Source organism: Bos indicus, chromosome 26 (genome assembly GCF_029378745.1).
Source record: "Bos indicus isolate NIAB-ARS_2022 breed Sahiwal x Tharparkar chromosome 26, NIAB-ARS_B.indTharparkar_mat_pri_1.0, whole genome shotgun sequence".
Taxonomy (NCBI): Eukaryota; Metazoa; Chordata; class Mammalia; order Artiodactyla; family Bovidae; genus Bos; species Bos indicus.
In genome coordinates, this window is record NC_091785.1 from 23,692,022 (window position 1) to 23,712,122 (window position 20,101).

The 20,101-nt window shown below is 40.9% G+C and overlaps 1 protein-coding gene across 3 annotated transcripts in view; it reads right to left on the reverse strand.

Annotated features, from left to right (window-relative positions):
* NT5C2 (5'-nucleotidase, cytosolic II) overlaps positions 1-20,101 on the reverse strand; it is a 149,198-nt gene that overhangs the window by 88,962 nt on the left and 40,135 nt on the right. For 2 of the 3 annotated variants that reach the window (XM_019988578.2, XM_019988577.2), the window contains exon 1: positions 8,795-8,865. The exons of the other annotated variant lie outside the window; for it this stretch is intronic. The gene's annotated coding sequence lies outside the window, so the exon portion shown is untranslated. Of the gene's footprint in view, positions 1-8,794; positions 8,866-20,101 lie in introns of those variants that run through there. 3 annotated transcript variants of the gene reach the window in all.

Here is a 20,101-nt window from a genome sequence, read left to right on the forward strand (position 1 = left end):
ACCATAAAGGAAAAGATGGACAAATTTGACTAAGTTAAAATTTATAGTTTATACCTGCCAAAAACATTTGGTCTGAATTTAAATACCCTGCCAAAAAACATTTAGTTTGAATTTAAATACAAAAGGAAATGATCAGACAAATCCAAATTGAGGGACGTTCTATAAAATGACTAACCTGGACTCTTCAAATATCATCAATATTATGAAAACAAACAAAAATCTGGGGCTCTGTTGTGGATTAAAGGTAACTAAAGGGACATGGCAACTAAATGCAACTCATCATCCTGAACCAGGGATGGGGCTGAAGAAGAACTATAAAGGTCATTATTGGGACAACTGAGAAATTTTTAATACGCACTGTGTATTAGACAATAATGTTGTATTCATATATTTTTTTTTTTTTTGTAATTTCCTCTGCCAGGAACTCCATTGCACATATTCTGCCTGGCTAACCTCTAGAGGAAGCCTTAGTTATGGACAGATGGGGTCACTGGCCATCCTACGTAAGTCTATAAAACATCTTGTCTATCCAACTTTATCACTTAATCCATTCTATTCTAATTTGTGAGTTTTTGCACTTATCTCCTCTATCAGACTGTGAGTTTCTTATGAATAGGGACCATCTCACTTTTTTGTTACATCTTATAAGTCCTTGAATAGATGATATTAAATATCATATCGCTCTTAAGTTCCCACTGTTCCTAAGCAACAGTCCTTTTTCTCCCTCTCCAATCCCATGGAATAGCTTTTGGATCCATCCCAACACATCTGTCCTTTTGATCCTCTGAGACCATTGTAACTCTTCACCTTCCCAGGCTTAATCAATATGAAGCATTTCTAATCCTGCTACCAACTTTGAATATCCTTCACACTTCTTCTTTCATTTTCATGTATGTATGGCATTCTCTTTCTGCTAAATATACATGTTAATGCTTTTTGGGGTGTATTAATTCAGTCAGTCAGTAAGCATGTGTAGAGCTACTAATATATGCACCAGCTGTGAGGGAAGGTATGGCGGATTTCATTATTCAAAGCTCAGCTCAAGGTTATTACTTTTGGAAAATGTCTTTCTAGGTTTGTTATTTTGGGGGATGGTAGTGCTCCTTTACCCAGAGTTCATGGCCTGGTTGGAAAAGTGAAATGACCCCATCCTTCCACTTTGAAAGAGATGAAGAGTGCTTCCTGCATTACACTAGCTATTTAGCTAACTGATGAAAGTGTTATCATATTGGAATTTTTCTAGATATATATTGGGAGAATGGGGGGAGGAGGATCAAAACTTGCTGATTCATATTAAATGTGATAATTATACTGTAGGTTTATAGGCCATCCTTGCTTTTAGGATATTTAAGTATTAATATATCTTTTGAGAGACGAAGTGCCATGATGTCTACAACTTACTTTTAAACAGTTTAGAGAAAAAAATCTATATATGAAAGAAAACAAACATGGCAGTGTTAACAACTGGTGAATCCGGGTGAGAGGTGTAAGTGTATTCACTGAACTACCACTGCACTTTTCTGTAGGACTGAAATTTTTCAAATAAAAAGTTGGAATAAAAATGTAAAGCTTAAAAATAAAACAAAAAACTAAAACTTGGGCTTCCCAGGTGTCTCAGTGGTGAAGAATCTGCCTGCCAATGCAGGACATACGGGTTCCACCCCTGATCAGGGAAGATCCCACACACGGCAGAGTGACTGAGTCAGGGCACCACAACTACTGCGTCAGAACTATAGAGCCCAGGAGCCCTGCGCAGCTACCGAGCCCAGCGCAGGCAACACTGAAGCCTGCACGGCCTAGAGCCTGTGCTCTGTGACGAGAAGCCTGTGTACCACAGCTAGAGAGTGGGCGCTGCTCTCCACAACTAGAGGAAGTCCAGGCAGTAACGAAGACCTAGCACAGTCAAAAATAAATAAATAAAATTTTTTTTTTTAATGTAAAACTTGGGACTTCCCTGGTGGTCGTGGCTAAGACTCCAAGTTCTCAATGCAGGGGCCCTGGATTCGATCCCTGGTCAGGGCAAAAACAATGTTAAACACCATCACTAGTCATTAGGGAAATGTAAATTAAAACCACAGAGAGATACCACCGCTCACCTGACAGAAAAGCTATTCTCAAAAAAAAAAAAAGAAATAACAAGTGCTGGTGAGGATGTGGGAAGAAAGCAACCCTCCGGGGCCTTGGATTTGATCCCTGGTCAAATTCTTCACCACTGAGCCACCTGGGAAGCCCAAGTTTACAGGTTTTTTTGTCTTTTTTTTAAGTTTTACATTTTTATTCCAACTTTTTATTTGAAAAATTTCAGTCCTACAGAAAAGTACAGTGGTAGTTCAATGAATATACTTACACTTCTCACCCGGATTCACCAGTTGTTAACACTTTGCCACAACTAAGACCCAGTGTAGCCAAATAAATAAATCAAATAAACAAATATTTTTTTAAAAATGTAAAACTCATGCACAACAAAAAGTAAAGAGCAATCAAACACTGAGAAGACATTGCAATATCATACCTAGTATAAAGTAGAGATAAAGAGCTGCAAACTAACGATGGAAAAGAAAATAAGCCAACAGAAAAAAAAAGAATGAAGGATACGAACAGCAATTACAGAGAAGAAAAATCTTACAATAAATGGATGCAAACAGAATAAATCATTACAATAAACAGAATAGCAAATTAAAATGAATTGAGCTTGATTTTAAAATTGAAGAGTCTGACAATATCCATGTTTGCAGGGATATGGCAAAATGGGAACTCTCACAACCTGCTGATAGGTTTAGTACTTTGGAAAATAATTCGGCCTTATCTAATAAAGGTGAAGATCCTTATACTCTACAACCTAAGAATTCCCCAGGCTTAGAATTCTCTCTCACACCTGTAAATAACATGACACACTGAAGAATGTTTATTACAGCACTGTTAACAATAGCAAAAAAGGCAGAAACCCCTACATATTCATAAACAAACTGGGTTATTCACATAATACAATATTATAGAGCAATTAAGATGAACGAACTAAAGATATATCAACATGGATATGCAGCAAAAACAATGTTAAACAACATCACTAATCATTAGGGAAATGCAAATTAAAACCACAAAGAGATATCACTGCTCACCTGGCAGAAAAGTTACTATCAAAACAAAACAAAACAAAACAAGAAATAACAAGTGCTGGTGAGGATGTGGAGAGAAGGAACCCTCATATGCTGTTGGTGGAAACCTAAACTGGTGCAGCCACTATGGAAGACAGTATAAACATCCCTCAAAAAATTAAGAACAGAACTACCATATGATCCAGCTTCCAAGGATATTTATCCAAAGAATATGAAAACACTAATCTGAAAAAAGATACATGCACACACCTATGTTCATTCTGGTATTATTCACAATAGTCAGGATTGGAATCAAGGGATGAAAAGATGTGGCGTATATATACATATATACACAATGGAATAGTACTCAGTCATCAGACAATGAAATCTTGACACGTGCAGTAACACTGATGGACATTAAGGACATTATGCTAAGTGAAACACGCCAGATGGAGAAAAACAAATACTGTATGATTTCATTCATATGTGGAATATAAAAAACTAATAAACAATAAATAAACCAACTCAAACAAAAACATAGATAGAAAAGAGTACTAGTGACCACAGGGGCACCGGTAGAGGAAAAGGGAAATGGGTAAAGGAGATCAACTATATGGTGATCAATGGACACTACATTTTTGGCGGTGAGCAAAGGGTATACAGAATCAGAAATACTATATTCGTGAAACTTTTATAATGCTATAAATCAATGCACATCAATAAAATAAATTTTAAAAAGAACAGCCTCAATATTGGGATAGACCTGGAAACACAGGCTGGGCTAGAAGTCAAACATAGCCCCCTCCAAAAAACATACTCCCCCCAAAATCTTCATATGGGGACTTCCCTGGTGGTCCAGTGATTAAGAATTCGCTTGCCTATGAAGGGGACACCATCTCGATCCCTGGCCCGGGAGGTTTCCATATGCCATGGGGCAACTAAGCCAGTGTGTCACAACTACTGAGCGTCCTCTCTGCAGCAAAAGAGGCCACCGCAACAAGAAGCACTTGTACCACAGCTAGAGCATAGCCCCGGCTGGCCACAGCTAGAGAAAGCCCAAGCGCGGCAATGAAGACCCAGCACTACCAAATAAACCAATCAAAAAATTTTAAAAATCTTCATATGAGCTTCTTTCATCAATGCTTTATCATGAAATATCTTCAAAAATATAAAATCAAAATGAATCAAAAGCAAGTTGTTTATTGTGCATAGTACCTTAAACAAGAGAATCACGTGCGTAACACATTAAACAAGAGCGTATACCCTTTTATGGATATACACATATTAGTAAAAGTATACAAATATAATGGGAATAATTACTGAATTCATGAAAGGGCAAAAGAGAGGAACAGTATCAGCAAGGGTGCATACAGGCCTTAACTGCATTGGTAATTTTATCCCTTTGAAAAATACAGTAAATTGAAAAGAGAGACTACACAATTAGAACATGGACTAATATGGGGGGAAAAAAGACACAAAATAAATATGAACTGTACTTAATATGATTACATTATATTCTTTTTAAAATATTTCATATTTTTAAATAAATTTAAAATATTAAAGAAATCACATTAAATTGAACCAAGAAGCATTAAAAAACATGTACTCCATGGACATCTGAAAGGGAAACATACAAACACAGTGGTCCCTCCAAATCCATGGGGGCACTGGTTCTAGGACACACACCCCCTCATCACAGATACCAAAATTCCCAGATGCTCAAGCTCCTTATATAAAATGGCACAGTACAGCCGTCCTTCCGATTTTTCCCCATTTTGCAGCCAGATATGACAGCCCTACTATATCCAACACATTTGCTGATATGTATATTTTTGTTGCTCTCTGTGACTACCTCATGGATGCCAGGCTTCTCTGTCCTCCACTATCCTCTGGAACCTGCATGTATATTTTATATGTATATATATGCATTTTATATAGACACATATAAAATATACAGGGAATTCCCTGGCAGTCCAGGGGTTAGGATTTTGCACTTCCACTGCAGGGGGCACGGAGTCAGTCCTTGGTCCGGGAACAAGGAACCTACAGTACATATTCAACCATTAAACTTCAGGCACCAGATTTCAATCTTCTCTTTCTAAGGAGACCTGACACAGCAGGTTTTTTCATCTCACACTCTTTGATAATGCTTCCCAACGAAAAGAAACACATGAACAAATAGTTCAACACTGAGTCAATTTACTTCTGATTCTGTATTTCACCAAAATGGGTGGGGGGGTCATTTTGCTGCTCTGCTTGCCATTTTGCTGGCAGGGGGCGGTGGGGTGAGCAGTACTGCTAAAGTTGTTTTTCATGAAAAGGAAAACAGCCACTGCAAACTTTGGTAACCAATCATAGGACACAAGTTTCAAATAATATTTGCTTTAAGGTAATTGCTTCAAATGGTAAAAAGTCGTTAAAACATTTATTCTGTTCAAGCGACAAGGACTCAACACTGCATAACAATTTGCTATCAATTTCCTTAAAACAAGTAACTTTTTCAGGGCTAAACTTTAAAAATGAAACAAACACCAGCTACTTGTAAATAAGGGCCGTCTTGCTTCATTAATTCTGCTCTATCTGCAAGAAACCCATGTAGCCTATCTTGTGAATAGTTTACTCGAATTTCTCACTCCAGTTTTATTTCATACTATTGATCTACCAAATTCTTTGTTTTAGTGAGAGCAATCTATTCAGCAAACCCTCAATATAATTTTTTCCATACTCTCAGGTGTCATTTTCCATTTTCCCTGATTCCACCAACCTACAGTAATCTCTCCATTTTGAACCAAAAAAAAAAGCCACCACCACACACAAATAGCTAACATTTATAGAGAATTTAATGGGTGCTAGAATTATCTCATTGAACCCACACAACTCTGTGAAATGTGTTCTATTTTTCCCTTTTTCATGGTGAGAGAAACTGAGTGAGGTTCTCTTAAGGTTAATTCTCCAAGGGTGCATGAATGGTATGGCAAGCCAGGTCTCAAACACAGACTCCAAAACCCAGGCCCTTAAACATATGTGATGCCATCTCCTGGCTCAGTGCCTTTGTATTGATCACCTTTACTGCTCACACATCATTTACTATATGCCCTGCGATATTTAACATTTTGTGTTCCGAGATGTTGCCTAAGCAGTTCAAAATATTACATTCATTCAACAAAAATTTACTGAGAGCCTATATGCCAGGCACTAGTGACTACTAGGCATAAAATCATGTTATGGAACCTCCACAAAAGAAAAGTAGATGAATTCTCTAGATACATGGACGACATCCAGATACGTGGGGAAGTGCAAATTTTAAAATATGAAAAAGGAATATAATATAATGTAACTAAATAAAAATTATATTTACATAAGAACTAGAAAAGGGGCATCCTTGGTGGTCCAGTGGTTAAGAACCTGCCCTTCAATGCAAGGGACACTGGTTTGCTCCCTGGTCCCGTGGGAAGATCCCTCATGCTTCAGTGTAACTAAGCCCTGTTCACAACTACTGAGCCCACGTTCTACAACTAGTGAAGTCCACTGTGGCTGTGCTCCACAACAAGAGAAGCTGCTCATCAGGACTAGAGAGCAGCCCCTGTTCGCCACAACTAGAGAAAAGCCCACACAACGAAGACCCACCACAGCCAAAAAATAAATAAATTGTAAAAAAATAAAAGAACTAGAAAAGATATTTGTCACAAATAATGTGATAAAGTTGGGGGATTTTTTTAACTATTAAATTTTGCTTTTGGGTAAGAAAGGCAAGCAATAAAAAGATGTACTTTAAAAACAAGTTTTATGCCCTCTCTTTACTCCATTAAGCAGTAGAAATTAGAAATAGCCTAGAGGCAGAAGATGAACGTTCTGCCAACATTCCACTTACTCTGGCTTTCTTTAGGAAGCTACACCTGAAATAACTAATCAGGCTTGCAGATACCCTTTGTAAATATCTATATAAATCTTCCTACAATTATAAACTTTTGGAAACCTGTAGCCAATTATAAAGAGGAGCCTGGTAGGAGGCTGTCTACGGGGTGGCACAGAGTCGGAGAGGACTGAAGCGACTTAGCAGCAGCAGCAGCCAATTATAAATTTTCAAACAATGGAATCAAATCTTGGAGCTGAATGAACCCTTGCCGAGCATCTCCTTGGGCTCTCTCACTTTACAGATTAGTTGATCATTAAATTCTAAAATCTAAATTCTGGGTTGATGAGAACAATGCAGCAAGCTATACCGAAATGTAGGGGCTTATACTGCAATAGAAAAGCATTTCCAAAATAAAGTTTATGCGCACTAGCATCAGCCCAGCATGTGGAGTTCTGCTTTTAATTACAAGCTGTGTCTTCTTGAACTTAACCTCTTCAGGCTTGGATGCCTTCATCTGGAAAAATTCTAATCATGTTGAAAAGTGTCGAGGTAAATATCTGAAAGGACCTCAGTAACATTACGGTTCCACGATAAATGGCGTGGGTTTGGGTGAACTCCGGGAGTTGGTGATGAACAGGGAGGCCTGGCGTGCTGCGGTTCATGGGGTCGCAAAGAGTCGGACACGACTGAGCAACTGAACTGCACTGATAAATGGCACTCTTTCACATTACAGTTACCAGAGTTTGCATCTACTGCTTTAAGAAGCAAAATGAACAGTATATAAACAATACGAAACAAGTTCAATCATGAAGAATCTGGACACGCACACGCACGCACAAAAACAACCCTATAATGGTGACTAGTCACTGCAGAGCACTGCACTTACAATGCATCCTCAAAACAAGGGCCCGAAGTCAAGGGAAAACGCTACATCTAACACCCAACTCTACCTACTTGCCTTTAAAAGCTAAGGCCTACCAGAGTCAAAGCCCCCCAAACGTCATGCTTATAACTACAGCTTCAGGCCTCAGATTCGCATCTCACTCTCTGCTCTCAAGGGCTTCAGGGGTCCCCAGGAAAAAAATGCTCTGCCACTAGACAGTTGGCCCCGGACTCGAGAGCCATTGGGAAAGAACTAGCACGTTTTTCTCGTGGTGGCTTGCAATTCGAAGTGAGCTTTCCAAGGAAGTGCTGCAAACGACCACAGTGTTCTGTGGGGTTTCAGTTGGCAATTTCTGGTGGTTCTTGCTACATCGCAGTCAACCTTGCATCCTAACACATAGCTGCCGGCTACTTCCTCGGGCGGTCGACCGGGAACGCGCACGGGGAGGGGAGGCCCATTAACTTGGCGGAAAGGCAGGCATCGGGTGCGGACGGGAGGAAGCCAGGCGTCGGCAGGAAAAAATAAGCTGAACTGAGTAAAGGGATGTCTGCCAGAGGTGGGATAGGGGCTACCACCAGCGAGAGGGAAAAGCTGGGTAACGGGCCGGAACGCGGCAAGACTGACTGCTGAGACTAGGGGCCGCGCTGAGAGAGTAAGGCGGGTCCCGGAGAGCCCAAGGCCGGGAAACAATGGCGCGAGCGTGACGTGGGGCCGGGGGCGTCGCCGCGGCGCGGAGGAAGGGGCTGCTCTGAGGCAGGGGGCGACCTGGGGTTGGGGGCGTGCGGAATCTGGGGTGCGGGGTCCGCGGGCGCGCACTCAGACCAGAGGGGCCTGAGGGGCGCAGCAGCCGAGTAGGACTGGTGCGGGGTGGCCCAGGTCGCGCGCTCTGCCGCGCATCCTACCTCGCTCCCTCGCCCGCCCGCTCCTTCCCCGCCCGCCCGCGGGTACCGCCGCACTCACCGGCCCCGCCGCACGGCAGCAATCCCAGCGCGCAACTGCCGCAGCCTCCTGGGCGCGCGCTCTCCCCGCCCCCGCCGCCCCGGCACCGCCCCCCCCCCCCCCCCCCCCCCCCGCGCTAGCGCCCTGCCAGGGACCGGCGCGCTGTTCCGTCCCCCAGCTCCGCCGCAGAACCCGGCCGCCGCGACGCTCCCTGGCCACGCTGCTGCGGGAGTGCGGGCGCAAGGCGCGCCAGCGTCCGGGTCCCTGGCGCGGGTCTGGGGATCGTCAAATAACAGAACATCGCCTGTTGCTGAGCTGTCGGGTGACGCACGTTGACAACCCTTCCATGTCCCTTAGGTCTCCATCCCTGGGCCTTCTGCAGGGCCCTGGACTACTTCACTGACACTCCGACGCTTACCCTTAGCGGGGTGGAGGCATCCGTTTTTCCCAGTCACAGAATCTTCCAGACGAAAGGACCTCAAAAAGTCCTCTGGCCCAAACTACGCCTGAGTCCCAATAATAAAATACGATAAAATAAAAGTAATAAATAAAATAAAATAATAAAAGTACGACTTTGAGGTTTGTCAGAAAGGATTGGAGTCTCGGTTCCACAGCTCGCCAACTGTGTGACCTTGTGCGATATACCTGAGTTCATCATACCACCTCCCTCATTCTTAATACGGGTGTTAATACATCCTTAACAACAGTGCCTACCTCTTAGGATGACGACAGAATGAAATAATAGAGGAAATGTTCTCGGCACAGGCCTAGCACATAATCCTCAAAAAAAGGTGAATTATATCAACTCCTACCCCAACCAACTCGCGTCTGAAAAAAAGCTGCTCAATGACAGAAAGCCTTCGCCTCAGCAGCTCTGACCAGCCAGAAGGTGTTTCTTCAGCGTCCACTCTCTGGCCCAAGTCCTGTCCTTTGGAGCCTCAGAGAACAAACAGGTCTAATCTCTCTCCCACCTTCTACTTTTCAGATACTTGAAGACTTCTGCCCAAGATCTTGTCTTTTCCGAACTAGTATCTCCCATTGCTTCCATTGTTTCTTCCTTTGTCCTGATTTTGAGGGTCTCTGTCTTCATTCTTCTCACACATGTGGTCAGTTTGACTGTGGCTCCTTCAGAGTATGTTGCCCAAGAGTGAATCAAATATTTGTGATACCATCAGAGCAAAGCAGGCCTCGTAGGGCTTATTGCCTTGCAGTCAAGAAATAAAATTCTTGGCACCTGCACTATTGACTCATTGAGCTTGCAGTCAACTAAAACTTCCAAGACTTTTTAATAAGTGCTCTGCTGGAATATTTCTACCCTCTCTTGTGTTTTTGAGCCAACTTCAGTACAGGTCGGCTGAGGACAGGCCCTGACCTCTTACCTGTTGGATTTTTCAGGATGTGTGGGGAAAAGAAATAGGAGTTTGAAGGTAGTCTGACACTACTTTTAAACCAAGTGCACATGGAAAAAGGCCAAAGTTTGTGTCTAAAGATCATGACACTAAGCAAATAAATATATATATGCAATGTGATGAAAATGAAGTGCATGCACACAAACACACACACGAAGACTAGAAGGAAATATGTAATTGAGTATGGTTTTCATAGGGTTTTCTCTCAGTAAAAAGACTTAGGGTGGTTTCTTCTTTATACTTTTTTGTAAACTTCCCAGATTTTCTACACTGTTTATATTACTTTCGTAATCAAGAACTTTGTTTCCAAAAGAAAAAAAATCAGAAAAAAAATTTAAATTAGATGAAATAAAGAAAAAAAAATGCGAAACAAAGGGATAACATACTACGAGAAAACATTTGTAATATATAAAACAGGATGTGTATCTGCAACATATAAAGGGTGCAATAAATCAAAAAGAAAAAAATTCACTAGAAAAATGGGCAAATGTAAATAGGCAGTTCACAGAAAGAAAGTTATAAATTGCCAGTAATAATACAAAGAGATGCCCAATCTCTAACCAGAGAAATGGAATTAAAACTCAAACTGGCAACAATTTTCAAGCTTCATAATATCAGAATGTAAATTGGCACAGCCACTTTAGAGGGCAATCAGACAACATCTATTAAATCCATGTCTCAGCAATGCCGCTTCTAGTTATCTACTATAATCCGATGTTATGGAGATATGAATGAGGATAATTGCTATGATACTGCAAATAAAGAAAATTTGGTATCAGCCAATGCCCACCAATCGGGCAATAGCTAAATAAAATATAGAAAATTCTTACAGTAAAAGAATTCTGTACAGAACTTTAAATAAGTGAGCTTGATCTATATGCTAATTTAGATCTATCTCAAAATCATGAAATGGCAACCCACTCCAGTGTTCTTGCCTGGAGAATCCCAGGGACGGGGGAGCCTGCTGGGCTGCCGTCTATGGGGTCGCACAGAGTCGGACACGACTGAAGTGACTTAGCAGCTTAGCAGCAAAATCATAGTTTTGAATGAAAACAGCAAGTTGCAGCATGAGATTGATTGATTTCATATAGACACTCTCCTCAAAATGCATAATTTCAGTCTAATCATGAAAAATCATCAAATAAGCCCAAATTGAGGGATATTCTACAAAATACCTGACCTGGATTCCTTGAAATTGTTAAGGTTATGAAAGCCAGGCAAAGACTTGAGAATTATCACAGATTGAAGGAGACTCAGGAGTCAAGACAATTAAATACAATTTGGGATCCTAGATTGGATCCTGGAACAGAAAAAGGACATTAGGGGGAAAACTGTTGAAACTCTAATAAAGTCTATAGTTTATAGTATTGTACCAATATTAACCTCTGAGTTTTGGTCACTGAACCAGAGTTATATAAGCCATTAACATTAGGACAGGCTGAGTGAAGGGCACACTGAAACTTTCTGTACTATCTTTGTAACTCTTCTGTCAATCTAAACTTATTTCAAAGTCAAAAGTTAATATAAAACACAAACATACATACCATAATTTCTTATCATCCTGCTATAGACAATGTATGTGTACCCATCAAATTCATATGCTGAAACTTCAGCCCCAATGTGATGGCATTTGAAGGTGGGCCTTTGGGAAGTAATTAGATTGTGAGGGTAGTAAACAGAATTAGTGCCCTTATAAAAGAGATCCCTGAGAGCTGCCTACTCCCTTCTGCCCTGTGAGACACAGCAAGAAGAGAAGACTGCTGTCTCTGAACCAGGAAGTGGGCCTTTACCAAACACTGAACCTAATAATACCTTGATCTTGGGCTTCCCAGACCCTAGAACTATAAGAAATAAATTTCTATCATTTAGAGACCACCCAGTCTCAGGTATCCCGTTACATCAGCCCAAACTAAGACTTTCAAAACAGATTGTAAGGCTATAGGCCAAACTCTTAATCAGAGGTTATCTTTAAAGATAAGGGTAAAAGACAAAGATTCTGGGTAATGTTCAAAGGGGGTATTAGCTTTAGTTGTAATGTTTTAGAAGATAAAAGCACTCATGCATTGCTTTTTAAATCAAATATTAAGCTAAAAAAAAAAACGCAAAAGTACAAGATTCTTGGTCTCATGACTTTCAGGAGTAAGACAAGCCATGCCAACTATGAAACAACCTTCTAACAGAAGGTTGGAGAGCCTATAGAAGCAAAGAAGAGCCTTAAGTGGCTTGCTTGGTGTCTCTGTCTTGACACTGGCTGAAGGGCTCAGGCAGTACTTGGCAAGAAAGACCATCCCACTGTGGCCTTGGATGGCTTCTCACCAAACTTCCTGCCTAAGAACCTACATGGCTGCCCTACCCTTCTGATTAACACAATTTTCCCCTAGAATACCATAAACTCTGGATCACCCAGAATGTGAGATGCATTCATAGGTCATTCATCAGTTTTCTGCTTCTTGGCAGAATCCCTCAGAGAAATGAAAGCATTGCCCAACATCCTGGCCTACGGCCTAGAAAGAGTCTACCCCCAAAGCTTTCTCCCAGGAAGTGTTCAGTCAGAGATCCAATCAGCCAGCTTGCAAGTCTCCTTTCTTTTTCATCTATCTTTCTCTAACAGCACAGTGTCAGCACTTAACTGTAATAATGCCAGTACAGGTATTATGTGAGGAGACAATTAATTAGAAAACATTTAGTCCAACTAGAAACATCTAGTTCAACTTGAGAGAAGGACGTCCATGTAGGACTTAGGAGCACCTACATGAGTTCAAAAATATGCACTGAGCTCCTACCATGTGCCTCACACTGACCAATAGAGACATGAGTTGCTGCCCTCATGCACATTTCTGACTGCCTAGAAAGATGGACTTTAAATAAGCAAATAATTTTACTACAATTCTGGTAACTGCTATGCAGGAAAAGTAAAAGATGCTTTGAGGGAAAACAAAATAGGGGGTCAGCTTTGGGGCAGGGAGAGGGTCAGGAAGCATTTCTCTGAGGAAATCACATCTTAGCTGGGACTTGAATAGATGAATCAAAGTGAAAGTTGCTCAGTCGTGTCCGACTCTGCGTGTAGTCCATGGAATTCTCCAGACCAGAATACTGGAGTGGGTAGCCTTTCCCTTCTCCGGGGGATCTTCCCAACCCAGGGGTTGAATAGAACTTTCTAAAGTAAAAAAAAGTGAGAGAGGGGCTTACTTGGAGGAGTAGAGAAATCGTTAAAGAGGGACCTGTGGGCATAAAGGTCCTGAAGTAGGGCTGGACCTTATATATCTGCAGAATATACAGCAGCCTAAGAAAAAGGGAGAAAGTGGCCAAAAAATGATCCAGAAGGAGGTGGAACCAGACTTCGCAGGGCACTGTAGATCAGATAAATGATCTGCAGCCTTATCATAAGTACCTGATGGCATAAAGCAGAGGAGTGACAGAGGTCACGTCTGCAGTTTCAATGAATGGGATGTAACCAACTGATCAATTGCCTCATACACTCACGAAAATTAACTCATTTGAATCGAGCAAAGAACTCCTAGATGCCTGTTGGAAACTTCTGTTGGGTGTATACAACATGAGAGAGACAAGATCTGCAACATTTATCACAATCCTATTTATCGAACATCCTCCATACTTAACCCCAGAGTGGCTGAACATCTATTTAAGAAATTAGACACTTAGGAAAAACATGAAATCAGGTCATTAGAAGACCCACGCTACATCAGTGGCCCCGAAGAACTTTAAAGTTTCGCGATAGATGGATTCCTGAGGAGACAGAAGAGTAAGAACCAAATACATAGAGATACTACTTCATACCTACTTTAAGGAAGAAAAGAAAAAGGAGGTAAGTGTTGGTAAGGATGTAGAGAAACTGGAACCCGCCCACATTGCTGGTAGGAAAGTAAAATGGTGCAGCCTTGGTTGGTGGTTCCTCCTAAAGCTAAACATGTGTATGCTTTCGTGCTCAGTCACTTCAGTCATGTTCAGCTCTTTGTGACCCTATGGACTGTAGCCAGCCAGGCTCTTCAGTCCATGGGATTCTCCAGGCAAGAATACTGGAGTGGGTTGCCATGCCCTTCTCCAGGGGATCTTCCAGACTCAGGGACTGAACCCGCAGCTCCTACACTGGCAGGCAGATTCTTTACCTAGTGAGTCCTATCTCAGAGGGCTGATGTGAGAATTAAAAGGTACGCTGTATGTAAAGTACATTTCATAGCTCCTAATAATATATGCTTAATATTTGTTTTCTCCCTCCTGACAATTTCTCAGAAAAGATGGAGACTAGATATTGCCCATGGTATCAACTAGTTCTGAAATAGTAACTGAAATAATAAACTTATTGCTGGACTTAATTAAATGGCTCAGAATCTAAAGTTGATGAAGCTGGTAAAACATTAAAATGTGTTTCTTTCAGATCTTTGAGCCCAAGAGGATTTTAAAAAAACAAAACAGATGCTTGAAAAAAATAAAAATCATCCTCTAAAGTCAGGAACAAGACAAGGGTGCCCACTTTCACCATTACTATTCAACATAGTTTTGGAAGTTTTGGCCACAGCAATCAGAGCAGAAAAAGAAATAAAAGGAATCCAAATTGGAAAAGAAGAAGTAAAACTCTCACTGTTTGCAGATGACATGATCCTCTACATAGAAAACCCTAAAGACTCCACCAGAAAATTACTAGAACTAATCAATGATTATAGTAAAGTTGCAGGATATAAAATCAACACACAGAGATCCCTTGCATTCCTATACACTAATAATGAGAAAACAGAGAAATTAAGGAAACAATTCCATTCACCATTGCAACGGAAAGAATAAAATACTTAGGAATATATCTACCTAAAGAAACTAAAGACCTATATATAGAAAGCCATAAAACACTGGTGAAAGAAATCAAAGAGGACACTAATAGATGGAGAAATATACCATGTTCATGTATTGGAAGAATCAATATAGTGAAAATGAGTATACTACCCAAAGCAATTTATAGATTCAATGCAATCCCTATCAAGCTACCAACAGTATTCTTCACAGAGCTAGAACAAATAATTTCACAATTTGTATGGAAATACAAAAAACCTCAAATAGCCAAAGCTATCTTGAGAAAGAAGAATGGAACTGGAGGAATCAACCTACCTGACTTCAGGCTCTACTACAAAGCCACAGTCATCAAGACAGTATGGTACTGGCACAAAGACAGAAATATAGACCAATGGAACAAAATAGAAAGCCCAGAGATAAATCCACGCACATATGGACACCTTATCTTTGACAAAGGAGGCAAGAATATACAATGGATTAAAGACAATCTCTTTAACAAGTGGTGCTGGGAAAACTGATCAACCACTTGTAAAAGAATGAAACTAGAGCACTTTCTAACACCATACACAAAAATAAACTCAAAATGGATTAAAGATCTAAATGTAAGACCAGAAACTATAAAACTCCTAGAGGAGAACATAGGCAAAACACTCTCCGACATACATCACAGCAGGATCCTCTGTGACCCACCTCCCAGAATATTGGAAATAAAAGCAAAAATAAACAAATGGGACCTAATTAAACTTAAAAGCTTCTGCACAACAAAGGAAACTATAAGCAAGGTGAAAAGACAGCCTTCAGAATGGGAGAAAATAATAGCAAATGAAAAAACTGACAAACAACTAATCTCAAAAATATATAAGCAACTTCTACAGCTCAATTCCAGAAAAATAAATGACCCAATCAAAAAATGGGCCAAAGAACTAAACAGACATTTCTCCAAAGAAGACATACAGATGGCTAAAAAACACATGAAAAGATGCTCAACATCACTCATTATCAGAGAAATGCAAATCAAAACCACTATGAGGTACCATTTCACGCCAGTCAGAATGGCTGCGATCCAAAAGTCTATAAGCAATAAATGCTGGAGAGGGTGTGGAGAAAAGGGAACCCTCTTACACTGTTGGTGGGAATGCAGACTAGTACAGCCACTATGGAGAACAGTGTGGAGATTCCTTTAAAAACTGGAAATAGAACTGCCTTATGATCCAGCAATCCCACTGCTGGGCATACACACTGAGGAAACCAGAATTGAAAGAGACACGTGTACCCCAATGTTTATCGCAGCACTGTTTATAATAGCCAGGACATGGAAGCAACCTAGATGCCCATCAACAGATGAATGGATAAGAAAGCTGGGGTACATATACACAATGGAGTATTACTCAGCCATTAAAAAGAATACATTTGAATCAGTTCTAATGAGGTGGATGAAACTGGAGCCTATTATACAGAGTGAAGTAAGCCAGAAAGAAAAACACCAATACAGTATACTAATGCATATATATGGAATTTAGAAAGATGGTAACAATAACCCTGTATATGAGACAGCAAAAGAGACACTGATGTATAGAACAGTCTTTTGGACTCTGTGGGAGAGGGAGAGGGTGGGATGATTTGGGAGAATGGCATTGAAATACATATAATATTATATATGGAACGAGTCGCCAGTCCAGGTTCGATGCACGACACTGGATGCTTGGGGCTGGTGCACTGGGACGACCCAGAGGGATGGTATGGGGAGGGAGGAGGGAGGAGAGTTCAGGATGGGCAACACATGTATACCTGTGGCAGATTCATTTCGATATTTGGCAAAACCAATACAATATTGTAAAGTTTAAAAATAAAATAAAATTTTAAAAAAATAAAATAAAATAAAAAGGTGATTTTCTATATGAACCAAGTTTGAAATAGTAATATATTTTCATAATCCTAAACCAAGTGTGTGAAAATTATTACTTGCTCAGTCGTGTCCGACTCTGTACCTCATGGACTGTGGGCCACCAGGCTCCTCTGTCCATGGAATTCTCTAGGCAAGAATACTGGAGTGGGTTGTCATTGCAGGCCTATTCTTTACAACTGAGCCACCAGGGAAGCCCCTAGAATTACCATAATTCTACTTTTGGGTATATACCCAAAAGAACTGAAAACAGGGATTCTAATGGATACACACATACACACACCAATGTTCATAGTAGCTAAAAGGTGGAATGAACCCAAATGTCCATCAACACATGAATGGATAAACAAAACATGGTACATCCATACAACAGACCAGCCATACAAATAAATGAAGTTCTGGTACATGCTACATCACAGATAACCTTAAAAACATTATGCCAAGAAAATATTATACCAAGTAAAATAAGCCAGGCACAAAAGGAAAACATTATATACCACTTCTGTGAAATATTTAAAATAGGCAAATTCATAAAGACAGACAGTAGATTAGAGGTTAGCAGCGACTGGGGCAGCGGGGAGGAATGGGAAGCTATTGCTTAATGGGTCCGGAACATCTGTTAGTGATGATGAAAAAGTGTTGAAAACAGGCAGTGGTAATGGTTGCATAACACTGCGAAAGTACTAATGCCACTGAATTGTACACTTAAATATGGTTAAAATGACAGCTTTCATGTTATATATATTTTACCATAGTAAAAAGTATTCAAAGGAGGGATGGATTGGGAGTTTGGGATTAGCAGATGCAAACCATTACACACAGACTAGATAAACAAAAAGATCCTACTGTATAGCACAGGAAGCTATATTAAATATCCTGAAATAAACCATAATGGAAAAGAAAAAACACATGTTTATTACACAGATAAAAATATTAAAAAATAAAGTGGAAAAGAAATTTTTTAAGAAGAAATCAAATATATAAGTAGGACCGTTTCCTCTATGTTCACTGAGCTCATTTCAAATTGTCACTTTTCAGTTGCTGGTCCCCACAACCCTTCATAAAGCACTATTTACGTTGTGAACTCTATTCATGGCCTTAGCTTAAATGTAACTCAGAAAGGCCTTCCCAGTCTCACTACCCCAGCATTTTCTTTCATGCTTTCCCTCCACTTCCCACAATGGCAGTTAAATATTTGTGTGTTTGTGTCTCTAACATCTGCCTTCTCATTAGGCTGTAAGCTCCAGAGATGCAAGGACAGTCTTGTCCACTGTGTTTTATCTCATCCCCCGAGAGTGAGTTCAGCACCTAGCCCAGGGTCTGGTACGTTGTGGATTCCATATATATTTTTACATAAATAAATTAGTAACTAAATGTGTTGTAGGATTGTGAGTGGATTTTATTTTAATGTCTTTCACAATGCGTTGAGTTTGATTAAATTATTTAAAAAACAAAGCATATTAGGGCTCTCATTCTTACATCCCCGTGTTCTTCCTTGTGAAGTCATCAGCAGTCTCTTAGAGTGGGAACCTGAATGAGACACTAGTACAATTTGTTTCCACGTAGATCTGTTCCATCACCAACCATTCAGATTTTGCTTCCTAAATAACAAGTTGTTGGGCTTAATTAAGATGGAACACTCTTCACTGTGGGACCAGAACTGCTAGCCCCCTAGCATTTCACAAGTTCAGGTTAAGCAGCATCTATATTAAGAACACACTCTCATCAGCAACAGTGACTCATTAACAGCAATGATTCTTAGAAAAATCAGGAAGCCTTTGTAGTGTTCTTTATGTACGTGCTATAGTCCCACCTTCCTAGGGAAAGAATGGTGCCTCTTGGTCACATCAGAGACTCAGGCCTGCATCTTAGCCATTCTCTCCAGTCCTGGGTTCATATCGAACCCTGCTTGAGTCCCACCCTACTCCTTCCCAGTGATATTGAACAGTATTTCCCTTGTCTTGCTGATCCTGTTCGTGAGACCAATTGTCTTGCTGTATCTCACTGTGCACACTGTTCACTGAACCCATGGTAGGCAAGACACGAGCTGAGAGACAGGAAGAAAATGTGAGAAGCCACAAGAATCGCAGACTTACTTATTCTCTCCTGTCTGGCCCAGCAGCCGTAGCAGCAGACTAACATAACTTAACAACGTAACATAACATAACCACACAGCCAATCTCCTGCTGCTGCTGCTACTGCTGCTAAGTCACTTCAATCGTGTCCAACTCTGCGACCCCATAGACGGCAGCCCACCAGGCTCCCCCGTCCCTGGGATTCTCCAGGCAAGAACACTGGAGGGGGTTGCCATTTCCTTCTCCAATGCATGAAAGTGAAAAGTGAAAGGGAAGTCGCTCAGTTGTGTCCGACTCTTCATGACCCCATGGACTGCAGCTCACCGGGCTCCTCCGTCCATGGGATTTTCCAGGCAAGAGTACTGGAGTGGGGGTGCCATCGCCTCCTCCGAACCTCTCTCCTGGCAACAGCAAAAAGGGTCCCCCCAGGTGGAGCTTATATATGCTTACGGAACAAAACTAGCCTATGGCCAAATACATACCTCCTGACGGGCATGCCCAGTGCTGGAAGTGCTCTCAGCTGCTACATAATCATTATTTACAAAACGTGGGGCAAGAGCAAGAGGCCGTGGGCTGAGAGAGACTGACCGCTCCATCTTGGCTAATTTGCTTTTTCCTTAAATTCCCCATTTGGGAAATTTATTTGGGGAGTTCCAAAGTATATTTTGACATGACTAGTTCTGTGAGATGTTATTAGATATTCCTTGAAAAAAAAAAGTTCCATTCTTACAGAAATCATGAAATGCCTATTTAAACTCGCAGCACTTTCTTGAGCGCTTATAAATGCCTGGGACAGCACATCTACTTAGTCTTTTGAAGACTGGGCCTTCGTAAGCAAGAAAATGGCTCTAGTTTTCACAGCGAAGAGGTGAGGCCTCATCCAAGGATATACAACAAGGGTTTGTACAGGGATTTTTAACAGGGATGCTTTATTTTCTTCAGTCAATGATTCTCAAACAACCAAGAATAAGGGTTGCTTTTCAAAAAAGCCAGTTCCAGACCCCTTCCCAGTCTATGGCTGTGTGGCCTGGGAATTAATATTTCAACTAGTTCCCCAGGTAATTCTGATGCAGGTGGTCCACATGTTCTCTAAAATTGCTATCTACCGCAGGCCTGCCCAGGGGGACAGGAATCGATG